Below are 6,715 nucleotides of genomic sequence, written 5' to 3' on the forward strand. Positions count from 1 at the left end.
AGCGGAGCCCCCAGGCCCGCATCCGCGCCGGCGGCACCTGCGGCTTGGCGGAGACCCCGGCCGCCGCCGCCAAGTGCTTTGCCCCGGCGGGGCCCCCGGTCCGGTCCCGTCCCGTCCCGTCCTGCCCCGTCCCGTCCCGTCCCCCCGCCGTGCGTGTCGGTGCAGTGCTTTAGCAGGGCGACGCAGCTGTCCCTCATCTCCCGCAGCACACCTCCACCTCCGGGGCTGACGCGGGTACCAGAAATACGGGCCAGCTTATCGCAGCCTTCCCTCGGCTCAGATCGTCCCAGATAAGTGCAAGCGCCTCCTTCGGGCCCTGCCTGCTTTAAAGGCCGCTTGGCACCCTCCTATTTTCCAACGGGAGCGTTCAAAGCCTTTGCGCAGAGATAACGTGGCCAGGGCAGCCGACCCCTCCCCCCCCCCAGCAACGAAGCTGTCCAGGGAAGCCATGGTCTTGACACTTCTACAGCTATTCAGAGGCCGTGGGCACCAATGCCTCAGCGAGCAACAAGGCAGCCCTAGGAGAGGGGCTGAGCCGCCAGATCTTCGGGAGGAACAGCTGCCTGCTCTCCTCCTCACCTTGCGTGGCCTTTCTGTATTTGATAAGACCCTGTCACTCTGTCACCTTCAGCGGTCTGAGCAGCCCTTAATTAGGTTACAAGTTCACCTCAGCCAGCCGTCTTGCCTATCCTCCTTGCTCCCCACCGAGTTTGCTGTTTTCTGCCGTGAAGGAAGAATAACTTAACGTGGCTGCTTCCAGATCCCATTTCCTACTCACCTCATTGCCTAAGTCCACCCCATGCCTGCTCTCTCCTGTGGCCTTCTCCAGCCACCTGTACCCCTTTGCTGGCACCACACACACTGTAGTGACTGTGTCACTACCCGGCCACAGCGCACCCAGACAGCCCAGCAGCCAGCAGCCACATCAAAGCCCAACTCTGCCAGCTCTTGCTCCATCCACCATAGTTCATGAACATGACCCTCCTGGACAGCTCTGACCTCTTCCTCAGCTGGAGGAGCTACCTCCTTCTTGCACCTTTCCTGCTCTCTGGTCAGCCAGGGACACCATTTCTTTCTTTGCCTGCCTCCTCCTGTCTAGGTCACCCCACCAGGTGCCAACAGAGACCAGATGGGTCCAAACCTACTGCTGCTCAGGCTGCTCGGCCAGCTCCTTGAGAATTTATGGGGCAGACATGCACCAGGTCACTTCTGAGATGCCTTCTCTGGTTCTCCATACCCTGGTCCTTCAGGTCTAGCTCAGCCTACTTCTGAGGTCCTGTTTAAGGCAATATCTGGGGCTTACAACAAAAGCAAGAAGGGGGGGCTGCAAGCAAAGCATTGCTCCTAACCTGCTAAAAAGCAAGCAGTCTCTCCTTCAGTTACCACTGCTGTCGGATGGGAAAATTCATCTTTCTTCTCTGACCCCCACAATACCCTGCCTTGCTCCATTTGCTCTACCGGTCATGACTGGAGGCCAGGTTTTCACTACCAGCACCTGCAATACTGTGCGTATGCTGTTCAACCTCGCCCTCACCTCCTGCTTAAAATGCTACTGCCTACACCAACCATTTTAACAGATATGTCACCACCTCCCCCAGCATCCTGAAGTGCACTTATACTCCTCTGCCGGGATCTGACCAGGTACTGACAGCACTACATTGCAATGCCACTGTATGCAACTGTGCCTGGGTGCTATTAAACTTCACTTGGTTAAATGCGTGTAAGAAAACCCTTTGGACACTGTGCATGTATTTGAATGAGCAGGTAGCAGCGTGCCTGCAGAGAGATCCCCATGTGTTGATACCCATAAATATGTGTATCCACAACATAAGTGCTGCAGGAGAGGGAGATGGGATTAGGTTGCAGTAAGCGGAGCAGGACATGCGGCTTTCCCCATGTCGGTGCTCTCAGAGGTGAGAGCCAGGGCATAGAGTGAGAGCTGGCTTGGCTAAGGAGGTAAAATTGATTGCTGGGGATCTGAATGCCAAGGCAGGGGAATGTGGAACAGAAATGGTGGCGGGACTTCAGAGAGGGTGAAACGAGGGTATTTGAGGAAACGGGGCTTGGGTTTTGGTTTGTTCCTGGAAATACTTTGCTTGTGAGTATCTGAGACAGACAGACAGACAGACAGAGACGTTAACAAAAAAAGCAGGTAAAAAGGAGGAGGAAGGGACCAGAAGGAAAGAGAGAAGAGTGTGGGACACGGTTGTGCTCCGTCCTCAGCAGTAAGGCTCCTGTCCTGCCCCTGGGCAGACTCCTGAGCCCAAGGCTTGCTCTGGCTGCCCAGGCTGATTCAAGCAAAGCAGCTCTATTTACAGACCCAAAATACGGGCATTGAGGAGGGGATTCCTGCACTTGGCTACTATGCTCTGATCCCTGCCATGCCATCCCTAGAGGCGTTTCGGGTGGAACAGCTGCTGGGTCAGAATTAGGAAGGATTTTTTCCTAGCCAGAAGAATCCCTCCAGAGCTTTTCCCTCTGGTGAAGGAAACCCCACAAAATAGAAACCTGGAGTGGGAATGGGAATGACCTGTCACCGCCATGCGTTTGTGCCGCTCGCCCCACCATGTGCCAGCTGCAGCCTCCCTCCCGTGCTGTCCTTCCAGCGCACCATCACCACTCCCAGCAAGACAGAAAGTTTACCTGTCAGAACCAGCTGGGGCTTCTTCCCTTTCTTCCAGCGTCTGGAACCTGCACCTTGGAGACAGCTGGACATCAGGGGCAGGGAGCAGATGCTGGGCTGAGGGAACAGGTGATATTGCCTCTTCTCCACCGAGGAACCTTCCCCAGAGCGAGGAGAGAACGAAACACTTTCCTGTGCAGAAGTCCAGAGAAACTCACCCCTTCTTGCCCACTCTAATCCCTTGAGAGAGGCAGCGGAGCGGCGCAAACCAGCTGGAGAAAGACCACAAACAGCTCCGAGCTGCCAACTCAAATTATCATCGTGTCCTGCAGCTCTTGCTGCCGGTCACCCCCTCTGCCTTACCCGTGCGCACACGCTGCACGGCACCAGCCCGGGGTCTCTGGGATAAAACAAATGTTCTCCCCCATCCCACCCCCCTTGCTTTTCCCATTCCACCCCAGCCCACAACAAACATCAGCAGCTCGCCGGCCCTGCAGCCATGTAACCCAACCCCGGCCATTGTTCCCCCTTCCCCAAGGTCTATATTTGACTCTGCGGCAGCACCATGTCTGCGTGTATGTGTGTGTGTGTGTTCACTGCACACGCACGCTCCGATATTTGTTCAGAGCCTCATTCCCCAGATGCCCGGGATTGCTTAGAAATAGCTTCCATGGGCAGTAGGTGTTTGTGCCTGCGGTGCAGAAGTGGAGGGGGTGGGCGAAAAAGAGGCAGGGAGAGGGTGAAGGTCGAAGGTGGAAAAGCGCCCGGCTCTTCCCTCGCAATTTTCAGCATTTCAGTGATCTGCTGCCCCGCGGAGAGTGGCTGGGGTGAAATGCAGCTATGCACACACTCAACAGCAAAGTGGGACTGGGGATAGACCTGAGGAATGATGGAGATAAGGCCTGCCTATGGTGTTGGTGAAACCATCCTGTTTCACCCTGCCCTCAGTTTAGCTTTCTGGCGGTAAAGCGGCATTTCAGCCTCCAAAAACTCTTTCAAACTCTCCTATGTCTGATGGCTGAGACCACCAGATATAGCAAAGGGAAGGGAGGTACCAGTTTCCTCGACCCTCATGGCTTTGCGAGAGGTGCCTCTGCATGTGGGAACTGCCCTGGGATTCACCCTCCTCCATTTCAGTATTGCATTAAGGGTAGCCACCTCGGGCTACCCCRGGCTGTATTTTGTGTTTTCCCAAAGCCTCCAGGAATGTCACCAAAGCCCAGTGTCACATTCCCTGTGACCCTGAAGTCCCTGGACTCAGCATGAGTCTCTTTTATTTGCATCCTTTGTGGCCTGCCAAGCACTTGGCAAAATTGAAAATAAGTACAATCAAAATTAGTGACAGGAAGGATCTCCTTTATCCTAAACACCGATGACCTGGGGAGCTTATTGCCACTGGATAACAAGGAAAGGCATTCAGTAGGCTTTAGGAAATAACTGGACATTCATACAGACTGCGAGAATAAGTAGTGAWGATTCTGAAGAGAGCTCCAAAGAGGTACGAACCCTCCTGCTCCAGGGCACTGAAGATAAGCTCTAGGCTCAGAAGTAAAGAAGAGCTTTCCACAAGAGCAGGTTCTTGGGTGATTTTGCACAGGGTAATTCTCGTACCTTCTTCTGAACTGAGAGTCCTCTCTCCTGGCCCTTGGAAAGGAAGGAYGCTTGGTCTGAGGAGACACCATCCACACACTCCCACTAAACAGCTATGGGCAGGGGGCACCCAGTGAGCTTTTCCTTTCGCCAAGACCAAGCAGGGATGAGCTGTACCATAATTCCTGCGGAGTCTATGAGATTTTCTGGAGATGCAGTTCCCTACCCAAGCCTCTCACTGTCAGCCTGCCTTTTCTCCACCCTGTGCCAGGAGGCCTTTTTGCGCACACTGGACCCCATACGGTTGCTCTGTTGGCCTCATAGGATCTACAGCTAAAATCTGACTGCTGGGCTACTCCAGTAAAACAGATCCTACAAGTCTAGAAGAGAGCACATGCCAGCTGTAATCAACTTTAGCTCAATACTTGGCAGCCTTCAAGCCTGTTGTGAGGGGCTGGAAAAACAAGCTGAAGTCACACATTATTTTGAGATACACATTACCCGCACTCTGAGTACTTCTTTCCAAGATAGGACAGAGTTGCCAGAAAAACAGAACAAAAAAAAAAAAAAGATAAAATCCTGGAGGCAAAAGGAATTAGACCTGAAGAGGGAGGCACAGGGATAGACAGTGCTGCATGGAGAGTACCTGGAGAAAACAAGTATTATCATCAGTCCCTCCACAGATCAAAAAGATTGCATCACTGCCCTTCAAAAAACCCCAGTGAGTTATTTTAAAATGTGTAGGGTCCTGTTTTTCCCTGTGATTTTTGGCTTCTCTCTGCCTGTGTGTGACAGTCRGTGTCACAGCTCTCTCATGGGCATAGATGTCAGAGGTGTACCAGTTCCCCCTGTCTCCCACCACCAAGAGGAGGCCAGGTAGGACTGGGGCAGGAAGGAGAAGCTGGCAGGGGATGTCTGCCAAGCCTTCCATTTACTGGCACCTTTGGGTGCCCCTAAGCCTGCCTCCAGCCATGCCTTCTCCCTTTCTTTTTGCCTTTCCAGCTGGCAGCTGTAGCAATGCAACCTTCCGATCTCACTGGGAGTGTGCAAGCATTTAATGGGAGGCTCTTGAACCAAGCRGTTTGAGCTTCCTCTGAGCTTGTCTCTGAGCTTGCTCCTGGGTATTTACAGAGGTTGGCATATCATGCTCTTTGCAGTGAAACCTGGCAGGAGAGTCTGTTGCAGTGGATTTCAAAGTCATTTCATAAAACTGCAGCCCATGCTTAGAAAGGCTTAAACCCTGGGTGCAAAGGAGGAGAGGCCGTAATTAACAGCCCCAAGGGATGCGGACTGGGGGGGGGGGGGGGGAAGAGGGAGGGTAGTTGCAGACTGACTGGCTCCTTGGACTTCAACAGCTCTCGTGAAGCAGGGAAGTGGTGTGCTCAGCCAGGCACCAACCGTGTACTAGGGAAAGGTAATTCCTCCCCAGCTTGCCTGGACCTGTCCCTATAAACAACGAGAGCTGCACAGGGAAAGGAGCACTGCAGAGACTTCACAAGAAAGGTCTCTCCAAGCTGCAGGAGCAAGCTAGGCACACAGAAGAGCTCCTCAGGAGACGACACACAGCCACATGCCTTTATCTGACAGAGCCTGCGAGTCCCTGCCCTGCCCGCAGCAGCAGGCAAGGGCTGAGGGATCAGCCCCCCATTTGTGGGCCTCAGTGAAGTGCCATGCCCAACAACCTGGCATGCAYGTGCACAGTGACCTGCCTTCCCCTCGCGTGCGGGTGAGCGCTCTGTTCCCACCCAGGTGAAGCCCAGTCTGTTGGTACAAGCAGGTGAGACCCAGCATCATGCCCGAACCGCCACCACCTCCCTGCACATGCTCCAGGGAGACATCCCACTTTCCTCTGCACACTCTGAACTTTTAATACCGTTCATTTCAAACACTTTATTAGCATGACAAGCTAAACGAGTTTTGACAAAGGGGAGTGGATTCAGAGCCCCTGGAGTCTCTGTAGGAGGCCAACACTATTATTCCAGCCTTTGCTTCTGGATAGTGTTTTGTCTTGCATTCGAGCAGCCATTCTGCCGCTCGAGCATGCGTGCCATTTCTGTCCTCATCTTCACCAGGCCAAATGGCCAGCATGGAAGGCTATCTGTTCTTCAGTGTCTGTTGCATGGTGGCACCCATAGCCTGCTAGGGTGAGAGCTTTACAGAAGGAGTTGGTGGGGCAAAATGAGGCCATCTGGGGCCATGGGAGCATGGGAGATGGGAAACTGCAGTGCTGGGGCAGCTCCATTGCTCCCTCCCTGGAGCAATGGCAACTGTGGCATGGGGCCTGGCTGGGGACAGGTTTTTTTCTGGCAGAATTTGTTGTCCAAGGTCAAAGCCCTGCACAGGGCTTCGGAGGGGTCCCACGCAGAGCCCTGAGGCCACAAGGAGTCAGAGTTGGAGGCATCTGTGCAGGGCTTACTGCAAGAGCTAGGCCTRGTTCAACAGGTGAGTGTAGATAGAGTCAGTGGTGAGCAGAGGGACCGGGTGGGGGGGTGACACAACCAA

Source organism: Rhea americana, unplaced genomic scaffold (genome assembly GCF_003343005.1).
Source record: "Rhea americana isolate MKP2758 unplaced genomic scaffold, rheAme1 scaffold_119, whole genome shotgun sequence".
Lineage (NCBI taxonomy): Eukaryota > Metazoa > Chordata > Aves > Rheiformes > Rheidae > Rhea > Rhea americana.